The following is a 20,268-nucleotide window of genomic DNA, read 5'->3' on the forward strand; positions in this document are numbered from 1 at the left end:
CCCAGAAATGTAACCGCTCTGTGCTTGCATGTCATGCTTGCGACTGTCTTAAAGACCAGCTGCTCTGCGTGAGACTTCCAGAGAGCGAGAGCACTTGAATGAAGCCCTTATATCTCTCTTTCTTTAGCTTTTTTTTTTTTTTTTTTCCGCCTCGCAGTGCAGCGTGGGCTCTGGTCCTCGTCGCCTTTTGCTCTTGCTCCCTGGAGCAGCCCGCTGTGTCTCAGAGGCGTGAGGAGTGAGTCCTCCCGGGAGTCCTCCACCTCCTGCGAGGAATGGCCCCTCGGGGGTTCGATCCAGCAGCGGGGCCTCGAGGTGGCAGAGACGTCCGTGCGACAACGCCGAGTGTCTCTCCTCGATGACAGCAGCGCCTGGGACGGAGGTTTGCACGCCTTTTGGTGCGGCAGCCGGCCGGGGACGCCTCCCTCCCTGCCCGCCCTGCCAGCACCTGCCCCTCCTTCTCGCCGTTGTGCAACATCCCAAGGGCAATTACAGCAGTGCTTACGTGGAGGAGTGATATTGGGAAAGTATTTAGTCATTTTTAACTGTTCTGCTGGCGGCTCCCCTCCCTTAAGGTGGTTCCTATTTCTTCTTCTCCCTCTCCCAGCATGTCATGGCAATTCCTCGCGGCAGCCCCTGGCCTCGTGACCCTTCTTGGTGCATCCTTGGGTACCGAGGGCTCCTCTTGGCAAGGGGGAGCCCGCACCCCCGTAGAAGAGCCACATTCCCATCGGATGACTCTTTTCCTTTCCTTTCCCCATCCCTCCCGTGCTTACTACAGTGATTTTAAAGCTTCCGCGCCTTGACAGCGATGGGGGGGGGCGATGGTTTTGAAAGCAAAAGTAAGAGGCGGGAGGATGCAGAGCTTCTGCTCTCAGAGGCTTCTGGACGCTTCTCCGTCTCCGTCCCCAGAGTGATTTTCCCTGGGCCCAGTGTAAACAAGGCAATCCGTTACGGCAGTTTGAGCGTTACTCCACAAACATGCCGTCGGCCCCTGCCCCCGCCGCAGGCTCTCTCCGCTCCCTCTCTTCCTGCTGCCGTGCCGCGCGGCGAGCGTTGGCGTGGCGTGGGGGTTACCAGGCACTCGTCCGCTCGCGGGAGCGACCTCCGAGCATCGGTGGGCGAGGAAGGCTCCGGCGGGAACTGGAGTCGAGTCTGCAACAGCCCTGTTGCTGTGCTGCACGGCTCACCCCGGTTCGGAGGGGCGATTGCAAGGCTGAGGAGCGTTCAGGGAAGTTTAGGGACACGGATGCGCTCCCAAGGGGATGTGGAAAAGTCCGGGTATTGTTTACCCCAGAAAGATGGTGAAAAGAAGAGGCCGCAGTAAAAGAAGATAAGCTCACGTGTGCACAAAACCACACTAAAAAATACATGATTAAGGTTACAAAGTCAGGAGCTGAGCGGTAAGAAATCCCAGTATTAAAGACACCTGAGCGGCTTACGTCCGGCGGAGCGGCGTGCATTCATTAGGGCGCAGTCGTAATTCTACGGTCACAAGCTATTTCTTCTGCAGGGGCTCTGCCTCGGGGAGTGTGTGGGATGGATGGAGCTCAGTTAAAGCAGTACATGGCTGTCCCACTGCTATTCGGTGTGCAACCATCATTGCAAATCCTGCTTGGAAGACAAAACTGTCTGTTCCTCCTGGACTCTCCCGAAGTGCAAAATGCTTAGTCTGCTCTCGCCTCTTGCTTTCCCTTCCTTCCCTCTGTCCCTTCCACCTCCATGCTGCTTGGTGGTTGGCAGGGGGGATTAGCGAGACCCCCCCCGCAGCGATAACCCTTTTGGGGAAGGCTTTGCCCTGGGACCCCGGAGCAGGAGGGAATACACTCTGCAGCTCCAGGAGGGCTGATGCAAGTGCAGCCCACATGCTTCACACTGCCAGCATTTGATTTTTCCATCTGTTTTTTGTTTTGGTTCAGCTAAAGGCAGAGAGGAGAGGTGGGTTTTAGTGTGAACCTCCCGCCTGTCTGCATGCAGTGTGCGGGACAAAGGCGGCTTAGCATGGAAAGCCCCAGAAGCACCCAGGAGCGGGCAGACATCGTTTCTTCTGAAGCTGCGGGAGAAGCGTACATTTAGGAGAAGCAGCCTTGCAGCCTGCTGTATGCATTCACTGTCTGAGAGCCGAGCCAGCCAGAGCCTGGAGGGGACAGATGGAGGAATTAAGGACATCTCAGCTGGGCAGTAGGACCAAGGGATGCTTGCAGGGGAGCTGGCTCCCATACCTGAACCATTTTGGAGATAGGGCTGGGAGTTATCACAGCTTTTCTTAGCAAGAGAGCCCTCCACCGGAATAATGTGTTGTGGACATAAAAGGAGATCTGGAGAGGGAATATTTTCACCCTGGAAGCTGCTAAGGAACTTGCATTTAGCTGCTAGCAATCTGTTTCAAACTGGGTTTCTGTCCCAGGAAAGAGAAAGCAGAGCTATCTCGCTGCCCTGACCAACTGTAAATTCTTTCCTGGCTTTGCTGGGGAAAAACAATGCGCTCTCAGTGAAAACCTCCCAGAAATCCAGGACATGGGTATTTTATATGTCAGCCCTTTACCACTTTGGAGAGAGCAGCTGAGGAGACCAGTCAAGTAGATCCCCTGACTTTTATTTACCGACAAGTCAGTGGAGTGTGTGGTGAAGGACGGAGATGCTGCCTCCCTCCCTGAGCCGGGCAGGTCACGGTGACACACGCGTGACCGCGGGAGACAGGCCGAGAAACTCTTTCTGAGAGAAGAGATTCGAGAGGGATGTGCGTAGCAGAGCACACAACGCAAAAGCCATGTTGAAACTTTGCATTTAGATGCCTGCAGCAGCAAACCAGGGAGCTTTCCACGAGGACCGATAGATTTCCCGCCTCACAGCATTTGCTTAAAAAGTATTCATAAATATACCCGCCACTACTAACCATCCTTTTCTGCTGGGAATTGCCATTAGCAGCTAAATTCAGCGTTTTACATATAAAAAGCACTGAGACTTAATTCTGTGCAATGCTTTCTTCAAAGTCCGCGTAGAAGAGACAACTCCGAGCTGGATTTCGGCTAAGAGTTACAGCGAGGTGTTAGGAAGCGAGGACTGTAACGCTGCTCGACGTACGATCGCAGCAGCCGGGAGGTGGACGTGGTGTGATCAAGACGAGAGGCCACGAAGGTCGGGGTGCGCTCCCCAAAGTCAGACCTGTGAGTTGCTGCAAATGGAAGTAGCCCCCATCGAGCGTGCACGAGCGGCGCTCCCTCGGAGGCCAAAAATGGACAGGTTTTCCTGGATGCAGCGAGAAGCAGATCCCTGGCACTAATTATTCCCCGTTGCATTGCAAATCCCTGCTGCAGCGCGGAGGGCTGCGTGAGGGGTTCAGCAGCATTTGAACATGGAGGGAGATTTCTGCTCCCTCGGCCGCTTTCTCAGAAGTACCTGGACTTTCCCAGCTGAAGTTGCACCCGTGCTGAAATAAGCCTGGAGCGAAGGTCGCCGTGGAGTTGCTGTTCTGGAAGGGAGATGCAGTCTCATGCTCTGGTCTGCAGATGACTTTCCAAAGACAGGGAATTAGGATGGGATTTCAGTGGAAGCGGATTATCCCGTTTCTCCCTTCTCTGAGCACATTTCTTCCTCCGAAGCAGCACATGACAGGCAGGGCAGCAGCCGAGGTGGCCTGCGGGGCAGCTCCCGTGTGTGCCGGAGGGGACCGAGCCAAGAGCTCCGGAGGGTTCCCTGTGTTCCCGGTGCAGCTGGAGCGGGAGCGGGGATGGCAGGAGCGGGATGGAGGGGGAGCAGACGGCGGGCACGGAGCTGCGGTGCTGAACGGGCGGCACAAAGCGCTGTCAGAACAGCAGGGGCTTGCGCTGGCGACGGCTGCAAATGGAGATGGAAAGGGCTGGAGAGGAAAGGACGCGACACAGCTGGTCCCCTTCGGCTTTGATCTCAAAAGCAGAGGGGTGTTGGCCACCGAGCAGGAGGGGGGGAAGAAGGGGGGGTGACTCATAAAAATATTGGTGTTTCCATGAAGATGCAGTTACCTGAGGATGGAAAGGAGGAGGGAACTTCCCTGTAAACGTGGGGGGAGCTGGAAGAAGAAGTCCCACTTGTGTAGAAATTGCCAGGCCACTTAGGAACACAAAGCTGTTTGCTTTGGAGGCAGCGGGTCGGTTATTTGCTGCGAGTTGCTGGTTATGTGCAGAGCAGAAGGTGGTTTGTGTGCTTGTTGCTTCAGGGCAAAAAAAAAAGAGGAAAAAAAAAAAAAGAAGAGCTGATTTTCTTGGAGGCCTGTGTGGTGGAGATGTCTTTGGAAGAGAAAAGAGAGATCTCCTTCCTGCTGCTGGGAGAGGGAGCGGGTTGAGGGGGATAATCCAGCCCCGGGTAGCTGGGGAGAAGTCAAGCGCACCCCAGGAGCTTCGTTCGGAGGCTCTGGCCACGGGGGGCCTGAGGTTTCGCCTTCTTGACCACCATGGGGTTTGTGCTGGGGAGAGGGTTGTGGTCTACTCACGGGCACATAGATTTGTTCTGTGTACCCGTCCCTTCCCCTCGCTGAGAGAGGTGCCCTGACCTGCACAGGAGGACACGAGAAGGACGGGTGGACACGGCTGACGCCTGCCCTGCACCAAAGCAAGCTCAAACTTTCTCTCGCTGCTCCCTCCATGAGCCCTTGGGGGATTCCAGCTCACAGAAGCCTTATATGCAGTGTAGGACCAGCTCTAATTTTTATCCTGGAGGCAAAAATCACTGGAAATAATGCTTCATCACTCTGAAGGTCCTGACACCACCCTTAACCACCACATCACGAACCTCCTGTCGCAATTGTGATCTGCGTATGTGTCAAATCTTGCCTCGCAGATAAAAGCTGCTCCGCAGGCACCTTTTGTACTAAAATACGAAGCCTTTAAAATGTGAAAGAAACAACAAAATGTAGGACGCCACACAAAGCTGACCCACTGGGGACTGGGGGAAAAAAAAACCGCAAGAAGGAGGGCTTGACACACAAAAATTGTTTTGTTAACAAAGCATCATTGTTCCACTCTGAATCGGTTTGACTGGAGTGGTAGAAACACCCCATCTGGAGACAGATGGAGAGTTTTCTGGCTAAAGAGACGGCGGGAGGAGGGACGGCTGACAACCCAGCAGATAGCATTGTCTGCTGCTACCTTGGCAATGGAGAGGAGAAAGGGCGGGTGGCAGATTAGGCGTCCCCTTTGCAACCCGCCCGTCGCGCCGGCTCCTTCTGCACCCTGGGCCCCGCGCCCGGAGGGAGGTGTGCGCCCAGGTTGGCAGCTCGCATCCCGGGATAATCCTCCCTCTCTTCTTGTGGGGCTGGTGGGGTGCTCGTGGGGACTGGTGAGGTGTCTGGGGAGGCTGCGAGCCGGTGCATCCCCCCTCCAGCGTGCTCTCTGTGCACGCCATGCTGGAAGAGCCCAGCTCGGTGTAATGGTACCGTACGGCTTGTGCGCTGTGCCAGGGCTTTGTGTGGTGTGGTTTTAGCAGAACTGGGGGACCGAAGTGGAAACAGCTCCACGGAGCGAGCACTGAAGGCTTGCTCCTGCTCTCGTATCGGTTTTGCCACTATCTTCCAGGAGAGCAGGATTTGGGCTGCTGGAAGGATGCTGAGCAGAAACCAGCACGGTCAGAGCTGCAGGAAGTAAAACTGGTGACAGCAGCAAGAGTTAATGCAACGCCGAAACACCCAGGGATGGGACATGCGCAGGGGGTGCTTGGGTGACCCGGCAGGTCTGCAGGACGCACTTTGAATTGCCCTGGCCACCTTGCTGGGGTTGGGAACGAGTGAGGGAAAATCTATGCTTGAACGCCTGAGGCCTCTTAGCTACAGCACACGCTAAACGCGAGATGGTTTATGGCAGCAGGCTCCGCTGGCACGGTGTCTGCTCTGCTCCCCGAGAGCTCACCAACAGCCCCTGCTCCCTCTGCTGCCTTCCATGCCTGATGGGAAATTCCAGGGTGGGTTTTGCTCCTGCCAGAGCTTTGAGGGATCGTATCCTGCCCGCCCTATCTGAATTCCCGATTACTTGCTAATTGCTTGACACACTCTACTTGCAATGCAAGAGACAGGCTCACATCATCCTCTGTGGTTTGCCAGGGGAGAGTGTGAACCTCTTTTTGACTTGCCTTGAAATAGATGAAAAGCAATAGAGCTCGATATGATTAATGTGAAAACTTCAGCTTGGTTTCCTGCCTTGGCATCTGGGGCTCGGTTATCTTAGCATCACTGTGCCTTGTTTTTCGAGGGTTGGGCGCACGTGGGGGCATCTGAGAGCTGATGGTGTGGGCTGCGGTGGCCTGGGTGCTCCTCTGCAAGGTCTGTCCATAATCCCCAGCCGCTGGAGACATTTCGGGTTTGTGCAGCAGTCACGGAAGGATTCAGGTGGTTGCCTCGAGGCACTGCTGAGATAATACCTCAAGGGCTCCTATTCAAACCCACTGGGGCCTTTACATTTGCATGGTGGAAATCTATTCAGATGCACCATGGCTTTTCACTGAGCCGAGATGAGCAGGCCAGCTCGCCCCACTCGGCTGCGGGCAGGCGGTCGCCCATGCACTCGGCTGCGGGCAGGCGGTCGCCCATGCAGAGGGGATCAGGGGACCGGCACGGCTTAGATACAGCCCTGCAAAAAAAAAAGAAAGTAATAAAGTAAAAGGTGGTTTTGGTTTTTGAGCCTCAGGGTTGCTGATCTAGCAGCATGGCAGTGGCAAGGGGTGTCCTGCTGATGCTCCAGTGTCCCCAGACTCATCCCGCATGCGCCCGTGAGCTTGCGGAGGTGGATGCAATATTGGCTTCCCTGCCTGGCTCACCAGGTTTACCTCCTGCATCACCTGCTCTGGCCGGATCCTGCCTCGTCCGAGCAGCGCTGAGCTGGCCCAGAGGGACACGGCACAGAGAGGAGCGTGAGGGTGACAGGAAGGTCTGCGTCACATCGCGCTGTTCAGTGCACGAGGTCCCAAAGTGTTTGCATCCGTCACAGGACTGCAGGTGACTTTGGGATGAAGCGTGGCCTCAGGGAGGAGAAGTGAAGGGGCTCGCTGAATGCGACTGAACACGCAGAATGGAGTAAAACAGGTCGGATCTATTTACCTGAGCTCTTCTGCAAGAAGGTGTGGTTGTCCCAGAGGGAAGGGACCTGGACTTTGGAGAAGCAGGATGCTTGGACCGCCAGCCCCTGCTTTTGCAGCCATTTGCCTGCCCCGGGCTGCCAGGAACACGGTCCCCACAGCCTGCCCCGAAAAAGCATCATTTTGCTGTCTCCGATTTCAGGCCTGCTGTGGGCAGGGACCGCGCTGGCAGGAGAGAGGAGGTGAGACAGGGCGGGCAGGTTCGGCTCATGCCGACTGCTGTCACGGCGCAGTGCCCATGACGTGGCTTTCGATGCCAGGAGGCCAGCCGGGGTGCAGACCCCACCGCCAGGCTCTGGCTGCCCTGCAAGAAGGAGATGGGGTCCGGCTTACTGATGGTGCAGCAGAGCATCCACGAGCGAGGACTCCGACACATGCACGGCGGCAGGTCAGGGTGCTGTTTGCTTTGCCCTACCATTTGGAAAGCAAAGGACTTCCCTGGGGACCCACCTCCTGCACCGCTCCGTCCCCGCCGTCCCCGTCACGGGAGTCCCGGCATCTCGCTGCGTGGCGCTGGGCACGTGGCGTGAAATCTTTCACCTTGCTTTCCCCCTGTGCAAAAAGAGGAGAAAAATCACACGTGAGCTCTCCCGGGGAGCCGGGGGAATGAATTCACCTTGCTGAGAGGCGAGGGAGTCGTTGGGTGAGAGGTGCTGGAATAAGCGCAGAGCGGATTAATCTGCAGCGACTTCGTTGTCGCTAATCACCGGTGTAAAAGCGCACGGGGAGGTCGGGTGCTTTCGGGCGGCATTGCGCAGAGGCAGTGCTGCCTGCGCAGGCAGCAGCAGCCGGGTCGCTTCTCTCTCTGCCTCCCAAACGCCTCCTGCGCCGGGCTCTGTGAATCAGCATTTCTGCAGTCGAAACGAGACAGCGGGGAAAGGCGGGAGGTTGTCGGGGCGCGGGGAGGCTGGCGGGGAGGAGAATGGGGGGACCTCGTTAAAAAGGGGCAGCCTGTGAGTTGGGGGTGGTCTCATGCCGCGGATCTGCAATCTGCTCCCTCTGGGTTTTTGCTCATTACCGCCGTACGCCCCTCGTGCGTGGCTGCCGAGGTAAACAAGCGCTGTGAGCAATGCCTCCCCTTCTCGCTCGTCCCCTCCCCGCCGCCGGCGACGAGGGAATGTGACAAGCTGGCACCGGGAGAAGGCATGAAAGCGATGTGATCCGCTGCGGCTCCTGAGCTGAGAACCTGGGGAGATCCAGTTACAGCAACCGGGTTAGAACAAAAGAGATTTGCCTCCGGGATCAATTCCTCTCCATTTTCCGGGCTGTGCACGTGCGTGTGCGTGCACGCGCGTAACAGCCTCCGTCTCCGGCGGTTAGCGCTGCCGGCTCTGCGGCACGAGCAGCCCGGGGCCCAGCTGAGCACCAGCCGGGCCCTTCTCCGAAGTGCTCTGGCACTCAAAAATGCTTCTTTTTCCCAAAACAAGGAGAGCAGGGTGATCCCTCGGGACAAGCCTAGAAATAGGAAGGCCAGGCCAGGCTTTGCAATGCTGGAAAACCAGCAGCAAAGCCGGGCGGTTGGCAGCTGCCGGAGCTCCAGCCTGTCCTCTGCCAAGGGCCGACGCGATGCGGGGCTGAGCTCCGGGTCGAGAGCGCTCGTGGTCTCCACGATCCACACGGATCGCTCCCTGCTCCCCAGGCATTTTGAGGTAACACCTCCTCCCCTCCATCACAAGGCTGGCCAGCGAGCAAAACCCAAACCCCTTAAAAGCCTTTTCTGCGACATAATGGCTCTGCCAACACCGCGTGAACCGAGATGCCTTTAACCCGCAGCCAGGCTGGGGGCACAGCGCGCGTTTCACACGTGCCACAGGACCGATTCGAGGAATTAGCGGGGTCCCGTACCCTGGGATGCTTATCGCTCGTTTTGGGGGGGGGATTGGGCTTATTTGGGTTTGTGGGTTTTTTTTTTTTTGGCATATTGCCTTCTCCCAAATGCCGCTGGGGATGAGCCGTGGAGAGCACAGATGTGCATCCCGAGCATACCGCAATGAGGTTCCTGATTTAAGGACTGTGATTAACCTCTTTCCGACAGTTGCTAACCAGGTGCAGAATTGTAACGGGAAGAGGAGAAAGCTCAGTGAAAACAGCCAGTTTCCCTCCGTCACCTGGAAATGCAGACGGATGCCATTTTCTGTCTGGAAATCAGGCAGGGTTTAGGATTTATAAAGGGCGCAGGGACAATCCGTATGTATCGGCACTGCCCTGTAGCTGCTCTCTGGAGCCCGTCTCCTCCTTTCTGGCTGGGGATCCTGCAAACAGGGCATCGATGCAGCATGAATCCGGTGCAAGGCGTGCTGGTGTGCAGGGTGACGGGCTGCGGAGCGTGCCCGGCTCAGGGCTGTGCGTGCAGGGGTGCTAATGAGAAACGAGGCGGAAAATCACCCTGGATTTCCTGCCCTTCGTCTCATGAGTCTGAGCTGGAAGAGCACCATCCCTTGCGCAAAAAAAGCCGTGGCCTCTCCCCGGCATTCCTGTGTGGGATACGTGCGGGAGCCATGACCTGCACGCGTGGCCGTGCACGTGGATTTGCCCGGTCCCGGTTTCCATGGGACCTTGCTCTTTGGAAAGCCGGGTATTGGGAGAAGAAAAATGGTTTTCCATGGTTAGGCATGAAAAGGGGGAGCCATTGCGGCTTGCGTTTTGCAGTCAAGGGTTAAACCAGGAGCTGCCAAACTTGTTCATTTTCAGGAGATCTGGCACTGTAGGACTCAGGGCTCCCCTGCCCAGGACCGTCACTGGCCTCCCAGGTCTGGTTTTCGTGGGTGACACTCACGAGTGCTGTATCTCGCCCCAAATACCGCTCTGGCATCATGGTTGGTTTTAGATCAACTCCAAAGTTGCCCGCTGGCCGGCCAAGCGCTGCGCTGTGCGTGCGTGTGCATCTGCACCTCGTTTTTTCTTACTCCTGTTTGAGCCACTGGCTGAATGGTTTTAGGACCCCCCATCGTACCTCCTTCCCTTTCCATCTCCCCATCTCTTAACCACAGCCAAATCCTTATATTTTTCCCCGAAGAGGAGGCTGCAGGCTGTATGTCACCAGCGCTCCTGGAAACACTGGGACATCCCCAGGCAGGGAGCGGCGGTCGCTGGGCTCCAAACGCTTTGCAGAGTCAAGAGCTGTTGTGTCTTTTGGGGGAACAGCAGGGAGAGAGCGGGGCGGGGGAGCGGGAAAGAGGGGAACCCCCAAAGCGGGCGAGTAGATGGGCTTGGGAAATGTGAAGAGACAGAAAAATTTATTAAAAACAATTAATAGCTGCTACAACTAAGGATTTAAACTGAAACCAAAGCCTTAGGGAGGGAGGAAATGAAGTGGCTTGTGATTGTTGTTTTATTGCTTAATTTTTTTTTTTTAAATATGATATGATAAATGCAAATAAGCGTTCTTACTGAGCAGGAGGGGGAGAGGATGGAAGACATGCCGGGAAAAGTGAGTGGGATCTAGGTTTTGCATCATTCGCTGAATTACTGGCAGGTCTTTTGTAACATCTGTTAAAAATAAAACAAACATTCATTTCCATTTCTCGCTGCCTGAGATGGCTTCTGCAAAAAAATTTCAACCTGTCCAGGAATTCATCTTGAAAGTTGCCCTCCCTCTCCTCACGCCTCCTCTTCTCCAGGGGAGATTTCCTTCCTGGACTTCCCAGGGACTCCATTAGCCCCACATTAAAGCCTTTTTACTTTGCTCTAAAACTCTCCATCGAAGTAAAAGGAATTCTAATAAACCGCTGGGAAGACTCTGCTATTCACTCTTTCCATGGAAACACGGCGCTGCCTCGAAGCAGAGCTCCTCTCGACGGAGCCTGGGTCACGGCGGGAGGAGACCAAGCAGGGATGGAGAGATGGTTTCCATTATAAGAGACCTTTTGAGAGGAATAATCACTGCTCTCCCACCAAGGAAAGCCTTCGAGATGACGGGGGCCTCGGCACGCCGCGGGAGCGGGGCCGGCCTCGGAGGGGGTGTTGGCGTGAAGCGGTGATGTGCCGGGCACTGAGAAACTCATTAAAACATCTGATTAGCGGAAACGAAGGCGCCCGGGACCAAGTCCTCTCTCTGGATGGGAGGGATGAGTCCGGGAGGGTGGATGGACCCGGTGCTGCGGGCAGAGGCTAACATGGGGGGCTTGGGGCTGTGGGGTGCGGCGAGGGGACAGGGTCGTGGGAGGACATCAGTGGCTCCTTGCCCAGGGCCGTGCTGCACTGGCCGAACATCACACCAGGCAAAGACATTTTTCAAGGCCAAAAAAAGCCTGTTTGCTCTGGGAGGGGGTTTCTGGCTGTTCCCTGGGTCCCAGGCGGGAGGCGGTCCGAGGAGGTCAGTGCGGTGGCCCCCCTGCCTAAAGTGACTGCGATATAATTAATTTCGAGCCTCCTCGCAGGCACAATCGTCCCAAGCGTTGCCGCTCCGACACCGCGCTGCAAGATGAAGGATTTATTTTTTTTTTTTTAAGCGCGAGGAAGCTCGTTAGAAATAGCCCGAAGGGCAAAGTTAGGAAATGAAAATCCATCGGATCCGCTCGGAGCCGGTGCGCGGAGCTTGATGAGAGTTGGGGCAGGGCTGCCTGCTCCCTGCCTGCAAGGAGCCACGTGCCCCCCAGGGTGCGAGGTGTCACCCCGGCCAGGGGACGAGAGCAATCCATTGGGATCGTCAGGAGCGGGGCTGGGGAAACTCAGCCGGCAAGAGGCATGAGAGGAAGAGGAATGAGGAAGAGCCGGCTCATCCCACATAGGCGCCGGGGAGGTCCCGGGGACCCCGGGCCAGCGGAGCATGGCCGGGCTGGGTGGAAGGGGAGGCTGGTGGGGAAAAGCTCATATTTCTCAGCATGGGGGAGGAAGCCTTATCTTTGTAGGTCGGAGTGGTGAGACACTGAGGGAGCCGGAGCGCCTTTGTTTTAGCAGCCCCAGAAATGACATTGCAATGAGTCATTATTTTTTAGCCCCCCCCCGGGGCAGGAGGTGGGGGGATTACTTCCAGGGAAGCCTCCGACTTTGATCGGCAAGGTGAGCCCTGCTCTTGCGGCCGGGAAGATGGGAAGAGGCTTTTCGATGCCGGTCGTGCTGGGTTTGCGGTAGCTCAGGGGTGAGATCTGCTCTGCAGAGGCAGCTGGTGGACGCAAGGGGCACGGGGCCGTATCCGCACCCATGGCAGGGGGGCTGTGTGCCACGCACGGGAATGCTCTGGAGCCAGATTTCACCAAGAGGATGGAAACTTTCCCATCCACCCAACTGCGCAGCAGCATCCTCTACGACCTCGGAGGCTTTAATGAGTAACGTTAATTGCTGTGATAGGCGATGGTCTCCCACCCAGCTGGCAGTTGGGCTGAGACAAACACGGCCGTGTCATGCAAATGGAGGCGACGTGGGTGCTGGCACCTCAGAAGTGCCGCGAAGTCATGAAATCAGCCTTTGTGAACCCGTAAATCACAGAACTATGAAGCTGCCGGAAAAATCACAGCGTTTAAAAAACAAAGCGTTTGGTGGTGATTTAATTTGCATATGGGGCTCTCAGGGGCTTGTGGTTTCAACCTTTCTCCTCACCATGGTGAGGTCAGGGTTTAAGGAGGGCAGGGCTGAGGTTCGCCTGAAATCACAGGACTCCCGGAGGTGGGGATTTCAAACATACCAGAGCCATGAAATGACGCAGATGGACTGGATCACTAAATTTATGGGATTGTAAAAATAACAAATCCTTTAGTCTTCTCTCAATCCCAGAGGAGAAGCTGGGGGTGGTGTCCATGGGGTATGCCCCACCTTGGCTTTACTAGGGCGGCAGTCGCAGCCCGAGGTGCCAAATGGTGGAGGAGCTCTTCCCTGTGAAGGGCAGGGGGGGTCGGTGGTTATGGGGGATAAATACCAAAAATATAAATAATAAAATAATAATAAAATAAATAATAATAATAAATTATAAAAATAAATAATAATAATAAATAATAAAATAATAATAAAATAAATATCAAATAAATACCAAATAAATACCAAATAAATACCAAATAAATACCAAATCCCCGGAGGGCCGTGAGGTCCTGGCTCGGTTTCTCGTCCTGCAGAGAGGCACCTGTGAAGTCGGAGGTGGCCGGGAGCGTGCTGTGGTGTATTGGCTACTATTGTATTGGTGTACTGGTGTACAGGCTGGGGCTGGGATAGGGATGGGGCTGAGGTGAAAGGGGATGGGGGAGATGAGAGCAAGAGGTCTGCTTTGGCAGATGCTGGCTCCCCTTATGAGGTTTGGTCTCTTGCAGCTTGATGCCTGCTATCTCGAGTAATTAACAGGGAAAAGAGAGGGCCTGGTTATCCATCCTTCAAGAGCAAAGGGTTGAATTGAAAGGCAGCACCTTGGAAGTGGATCAAATAGCTCTCCAGCCCCCTGCGTACGGCTTGGAAACTTGCTGCCGTGCTGCGTTATCAAGCTTTAGTTCAATTAAAGAGAGGCTCAGAGCGGAGTCGTGGGAGGAGGCAGGGCTGGGCGTTTGCACCCTTCGGGCAGGAGCCAGCGCGCCCGGAGCTGCACGGCAGCGACCCCGGCCAGCCCGCGCGGGCACCGCTGGCAGCGGACGTGGGCGTCCCGGTGTGGCAGGGCCACCAAAGCCCTCCCTGGCAGGCAGCGCTGTGCATCCCTTCGTGAGGGCACCAGCTCCCCCTCCTCACCTCTGCACCGGCTTTTATTTACCCCTTGGAAAAAGCAGTGTGCGGGGAAGGATTGCTCTTTGTTACCGCCTCCCTTTCCCCCCCCCTCCTAAAATAAACCCCCCAGAAGCAATCGCTCCCAGCGATGAGCTACCGTCAGCTCACCGTGCACCTAAATCCCCGCAGATGCATGGCGCTGGGAGCCCTGTATTTTTCCTGCCGGTCCCTGCCTGGGCTGCAGCTGGCTACGGCGCGCAGAAAGCTGCAGGTGTGATTTGTTCCTTTGCCTCCACCCCCCTGCGCTGCCTCCCTCTTGCTTTCCTTCCCCACTGCCGCGCGAGCCCACCTAGCTCATCCCACCCAGCTCATCGCGGCGGCGAGACCCGCAGCCCACCCCGCGCCGACTCCGGCATCTCCCCGGTGCAGCGCTGGGATCGCTGGGGCTGGCGTGTGTGTGTGTGTGCGTGCGTGGAGGGGAGGGGGGGTTAATCTGATCCTACGAGGCTGGAAGAGGAAAAAAAAAAAAATCAAAACTATAAAGAAGGCAGCAGCCTCCTCCTTTTCCCTCTCCCCCGCTCCAGAGGATTAAGCCTACAAAAAAAAAAAAAAAAAAAAAAAAAAAAGAAAAGGGGAAAAAAAAAAAATGTCTGCAGCTTTCTGTTGACCCTGCATGATGGCATTTTTGCGCTCTGTGTGCTGCCTCTGCTGATTGCTATTCCTGGCACAAACACACACACACGCGCGCGCACACACACACACGCAGCCCCAGCACGGCTCACACGGGCACGGCGAGCCCACTCCAAAAAAAAAAAAAAACCAAAAAAATCCCCCCCCGCAAAAAAAAAAACAAAAAAAACCAAAAAAACCACCAAACCCCAACCACCCCCAAACCCAAAGCAAACCGGTGCCGCTGCCCCTCGGCATCCCTGGCCACCCTGGTCTCTGTAGGGAGAGCCGCCAGCACCCGCTGCCGCTCGCCCTCTCCTCCACCCCACATCTCACCTCGTCCCCAGCTCCACCGAGCACTTTCTGCCGGAGCCGCCCGCAGCCAGAGCCCTCCACCACTCCTACCGCTGGCATTACATTTTCAGGCTGGATGCTATAGGGCCGTTTCTAATTACCTTATATCCCCTAGTGGTCTATGAATAATGGTTAGTGAAGGAGCTCAGAAGGGCTGCTGAGAAGGGAAGCAAAAAAAAAAAAAAAAAAAAAAAAAAAGAGGAGAATTGTGCTATTTCTCACATTTTTTTTTCTAAGGATCTAATCTGGCTACTGTGCTCTGGAAGAGGAGGAGAGCGAGCCAGCAGGAGAGAGAGGAGAGAGCGAGGACCATCGCAGGTATTGTTGCAAGCTACATCTTTGTGCTTTTTTCTTTTTTTTTTCCTTTTTTTCTGTCTTTTTTTTTTTATTGAAGCCGCAGCAGAATTGGGGGGGGGGGGGTGCGGACGGAGCTTTTTCCGGATTTATTTTTCTCTTGTGCAACTCGTGTGCCGCTGCGATTGAATGGATGCACGGCGCCGGCATCGCGGAGTTTGGGGGGGGTGTACGTACGTGTGTGTGTGTGTGTGTGTCCGTGTGTCCTATTTGCAGCAGCGGCGGAGGAGGGGGGGGGTTGTTTTGCTTTTCTGGAAGTAATAAAGAAATTTGCAACCGGTCCAAAAATCCTCCTGACTTGCCGATTGATGGGTGTCTGAACAAAGATACAGCTGAGACTTGGAATATTTGTGTGTGTAAGGGATGGATTCATTTTGCTTGTCCTGACTCCTACTTTTCCAAAGTTAAAATAATAATGAGCACAGGGCTGCGAAAGCCTCTGCAGAGGGAAATCTTCCGGGGGAGGCTTATTTAATTTAGGAGTTATCGATGTGCATGGTTTTATACTTACAAAAGTTGCGGCGGTGCCGCGGTCGGGCGCCTGGCTATCCTTGCCGTTGTCTGCACGTGAGAACGCTGACTTGATGGATTTTCTTTCTTTTATTCGGTGGCTGGCGGGGCAGGAAAAAATGGATCTAGCAGATAACCCGAGGAATCGGGGGGGTTTGCACATCTGGCTGTGCCTTTGGAAAGCCCCTCGGTGGGACTTTCACCTCCCGCTCCCTTTCTCCCACGGCAAATTTTTGCCCCCCAAATCCTCCGTTGACATTAATAAACAAACAAACCAGGGAATAACCGAGGAGCCCGGCGAGGGGGCTCAGAGCCTGCTGCCGGGGGGGGGGGGCCGTGTGCTTTTGTTTTAAATAACGAAACGGCGATGATTGAAAACATATGAATAGGATGCAATGCAGAGCGGGTGTGTTATGGGGGGGGGAAGAGCTGGAAAACTGCTTATACGACAGAAGCGGAGCTTGAATGAGTGTGGTGAGATGAAAGGCGAGGGGTCCGTCCCTCACCCGGCAGCGGGGCTGCGGTGGGGGGGGGGGAGCGATTCCCAAAGGCAGAGGAATGATCTTGGGGTGGGGAAACTCGCTGGGGACAAAAAAAAACCTGGAGTGAAGTATGTGATTATATCCCATCTAACTTTGCCGGCTGCGGCGTTAATGGAGCTAATTGTACTCAAAAATAATAAAATCAGAGGAAAATACGTCTGTGCTTGGAGGGGGGAGATGTGTGGGGAGCAAAAGCAGGTCCCCAAACCCCGTTGGTCCCCCAAAAGCGCCGCCGAGGTGGGTGATATTGAGGCGGTATCCGAACGTGGCCGGATTGTGTTTATTTGGGCGGAAATAAAGATCGAGCAACTGCCCCGGGGAGGGCTGCAATCCCCCCGGGAACGGCTCCGAAACCGCGCCGGTGCTGCCCTTCGCTGCCTGCCCTTCGCTGCCTGCCCTGCCTGGCCTTGCTTTTGTGTTTGTTTGCTTCCAAGGGGGGGGGGAGAAGGGAGCCAGGGGGGGCCGCGAAGGCGGGGAGAAGCCGTGAGGGCGGAGAGCCGATTTAAATTGGACTTAATGGATTCCCAGGGCAGCTCTTTTAGATGAAAGTCAAAATAAGAGCCAAAGTGAATCTCAGCAGACCTGTCTGTTGCATTAGAGATGCAGCCTTCCTCTCCCTCCCTCCCTTTTTTCTTTAAGAGAGGGGGAAAAAAGTGTTATCCGTACAGAAGACGGCGTGGAGTTTCTCGTTCCTATAATGAGAGCTCTAATTGAAGAACTTGCAGCCTCTTGGGAGAGTCTTTACTGATCGCTGCTTTTGTTATTCACGCCGCGCTCTGTTTTCTTGGGGTTTTTGGGGGGAGCTGGTGCAAGTCTGGCTGTGCCGGGGTTGGGGTGCGATGCTGTGTCCTCCCCCCAACCTGGGCTGCCGGCAGGTAGGACCCCCTGGTCCCCCCCGGGGGGGCCGTGCTGGGCTCCCCTGGGAAGGCTGGGTGGTTGCTGCTGGCTGTGCCGTGCTCGAGGAGGAGATGTGCGGCTAAAACCCCCCCGGGAGCCGGTGGGGCGAGACGCTGCAGTCTGGCTGCGGGTGGCTCTCGTCCTCGCAGGACCCCCTGGGCTGCGGGACAGATCCTGCCCGGCGTGGCGAGTGGGGATGGTTGGTGGCTGAGGGTGCAAAGCAGGGCTTGTGCCTCCTGCCTGGGCTTGCTGCAATAACGGGGAAGCCCACGCGGCTGCGGGGTGCCGTGGGGTGCCGTGGGGTGCCACAAGCCCGCTTGGTGCAGAGGGCATGATGCAGTCCCGCTGTCACGGCTCTCCTGGCCCACGGGGGTCCAGGGTGGCTCTCTGCAGCCGGAGTGTCACCTGGAGGGGACAGGCGTCATGCCAAAGCCACATGGATCCTCTGCCCACCCAGGGTGCGGACTGGGACACGGCCACCGAGCCGGCAGGTCCTGTGCCGGGCAGGAGAGGTGAGGTTCCCCCCTCTCCTGCCTTTTCCGTTGCCCAGCAATTCGGGACGGGGACAGGCAGGGGGACCGGCAGATGGGACTCCCCCCTACGGGGGTCTCGTCACCCCCACTCCCTCTCCCAGGCCCCCTTGGGTGGCCAGTGTCTGTCCCCAAGCCCCGTGTCCCCACGCGGTCCCACGGCGATGCTGCCCCGTGGCAGGGGGCTGGTTTGGTGCAGCCGAAAGCTCCTTGGGGGAGCAGGTCCCTATTGCCCCCAGGTCCCACTCCAGCCCTGGACACCTTTTGCAGCTACGCTTGAGCTCTACGTGGATGAAAACAAGAGCCACGAGCCCTGGGGATGCTCTCGGTGGCATTTGGTGGCTGCGGGGCTGAGTCTGGCCAGGGAAGAGGATGTGTGAGCAGGAGGCTTAGCGCGGAGGCAAAGCAGTTAACCTGGACATCTGATCTCCCCGAGAATTGTGTATTGACCCTGACAGCGATGCATCAGGAGCACAGACTCTCCATCATCAATCCCTCTCCTCCCATCACCAGGTGTCGACACCGATGGTTGTGGAACCGGCTTTAATTTCAGGCCTCTGGCTCCAGCGCGTAACACTTAGCCGTCGTCCCAAGGTGCCGCCAGGCTTTGCGAACACCTCCGCGGGCAGGTTGCCATCCCCGTTTTGTGGCAGGGATGGCACTTGCCGGAGGTGGCCGGCTGAGCCGGGGATGGGGCTCGCAGAGGACCCAGGAGCCCTGGCTCCCAGGGCCATCGGGCAGGGTGGCCTCCCGAGGTGGCATCGCACCTGGGGCACTTGGAGCTCCTGCTTTGCCAGTCTTTGCTAAGAAAACCCCCTGGTCTGGTCCCTCGTCGGTGCCGAGGAGCAGAGGATGCACCCAGGCTGGGGAGTCCCGGTCCTTCTGCAGCCTTTGGCGGGTGACCTCGTCTGGCCAGGATGCCTCTCGCCCTCCCCACCTCCGAAATGGCCACGGCCAAATCCGATGGGCACGCGGTCACGTGCGTGTGCCACCCCACGGAGACCTGGTGGGGAGGGTGATGTTTTTCTTGGGTGCCTTGATTTTGGGCAGGATGAAGCCACTGGCGGGGGCCGGCTGGCACGCCGCCTCTCCTTCTTCCCAGCATCTTGAGATTTCCGAGACGTACGCAGCCAAGCTGAGGCTGAAAAAGCTGCTTGTGGTTCAAGAGCATCTCCTCGACGGAGGAGAGAGGAAGGCTTTTCATTCCTCCCTTTCTTTTGGAGCTAGCTGAGCTCCCCTCGCCGGTGCGGGGGCTCTTCCCGCTCCCCCCCTGCAAGGGAACGTTAAAAGCCAGGGGCAGCAGATATCTTGACACCCCGTCAATCTGAGCCTTTTACAGCAGCAGTCTCCGAAGGCAGGCACTCTGCTGCACAGAAGAAAACAAGTGAGAAGAGGGGGGGGGGAGGCGAGAGCAAGCCTTTGCAGCCGGCAATCGATAATTGTAGTGTCAGTCACTGCCTAGGAAGTTCCCGCATCCCCGCTGTCACTGGCGGGGAGGGGAGAAAGGGAGGGCGAGAGCTCGGCTCTGCCCCGCGCAGCATCGGGCACGGGGCAGGGAGCGATCGCGGAGGGCGAGAGCCCGGCCCGAGCAGGAGCCTCCCGCTGCATTACTCACCGCTTGATGTAGCTTGAACCTTTCAACTCCCTCCCCTTGGGGATGGAGTGGGCTGGGCAGAAGGTGTCAACGGAGCAAGGGGAAAACGCTCTGCTTTCTTAGGTTTGAGGGTTTTTTTTTTTTTCCCCTTTTTTTTCCTTCCCCACCCCGCTCTGTGTGCATCTTGGGCTCTAATATTCTCCAAAAAAATATAAATGAAACCCAAAAAAACCCCAACCCAGCTCCCCCTCGTGTGTGTATCCGTCTTAGCAAAAGCTGAGGCAAAAGATCAAGGAATTCTTCCTTTTGTGCGGCTTTCAAGACCAAAGATGCGCCGGTGAAAAGGGGAGGCTCAGAGTACCAGGCACACACAAGTGTTAAAGGAGAGGCTTCCCTTTTGTCTCCAAGGCGATCAGCCGGCGAAGGGATCCACAAATTAATTAAAAATTGCTCTGTCTTGATTGAGTTATTCCTGCTCGCATCCCACCTGCCTATCAAAAGACTGGGAATGGCAGGAGGAAATTCCTATTTCTTTCCCAAACAGCTCAGACACGTACTACGGACCGTCTCGCTCGCCTTTTATCCCAGGCAGCAAAGGAAATAAAAAAAGGAAGGGCTGGCGCGGTATCCAAAGAAATCTCTCCCGGAGGATGCGTCCCTCTCCTGCGCTAACAAGTGCTGCGGTATTTGGATGATTCGGAAGAAAAATGAACAGATTTACATGTCACGCACGGGCCAAATTGTGGTTGTAACTCCATGAAGTTGATGGAGATCCATCGGAGATTAATTTGGCCCAAGGTCTGGCGCTTGCTCCGCGGGGAATAGGCTGGATCTCTGCCTTGATTGAAACAAGACTTATTCAAATGGGTTTGTTGTGGCTGCACTATGCCCAAGTGGTAGAGCCAAGCAAAAATCCCAACTGGTTGTATCCCTTGTGCCAAAGCGCCATAAATACGCCTCGATCTGTCAAGTCCTGCACGATCTCTACCGCATTTACCACCGAGAACATTTTAAGGGGGTAGATTTATACGTCGGGGCTGTGGAGAAGTCTCCCGGTGTGCTTTGCTAAGGGGCTTGAACTCCGTCCCAGCGTCCTGAT

At 56.0% G+C, this 20,268-nt stretch overlaps 1 protein-coding gene and 1 long non-coding RNA gene across 2 annotated transcripts in view; one reads left to right on the forward strand and one right to left on the reverse strand.

Annotated features, from left to right (window-relative positions):
- LOC142089230 (uncharacterized) overlaps positions 1-20,268 on the reverse strand; it is a 142,625-nt gene that overhangs the window by 110,119 nt on the left and 12,238 nt on the right. The gene's annotated exons all lie outside the window — the stretch shown is intronic.
- Positions 13,333-20,268, forward strand: part of RAI1 (retinoic acid induced 1) — a 42,202-nt gene continuing 35,266 nt past the window's right edge. The window contains exon 1 of the mRNA XM_075165424.1: positions 13,333-15,060. The gene's annotated coding sequence lies outside the window, so the exon portion shown is untranslated. The remainder of the gene's footprint in view (positions 15,061-20,268) is intronic.

Source organism: Calonectris borealis, chromosome 16, assembly GCF_964195595.1.
Source record: "Calonectris borealis chromosome 16, bCalBor7.hap1.2, whole genome shotgun sequence".
Classification (NCBI taxonomy): domain Eukaryota; kingdom Metazoa; phylum Chordata; class Aves; order Procellariiformes; family Procellariidae; genus Calonectris; species Calonectris borealis.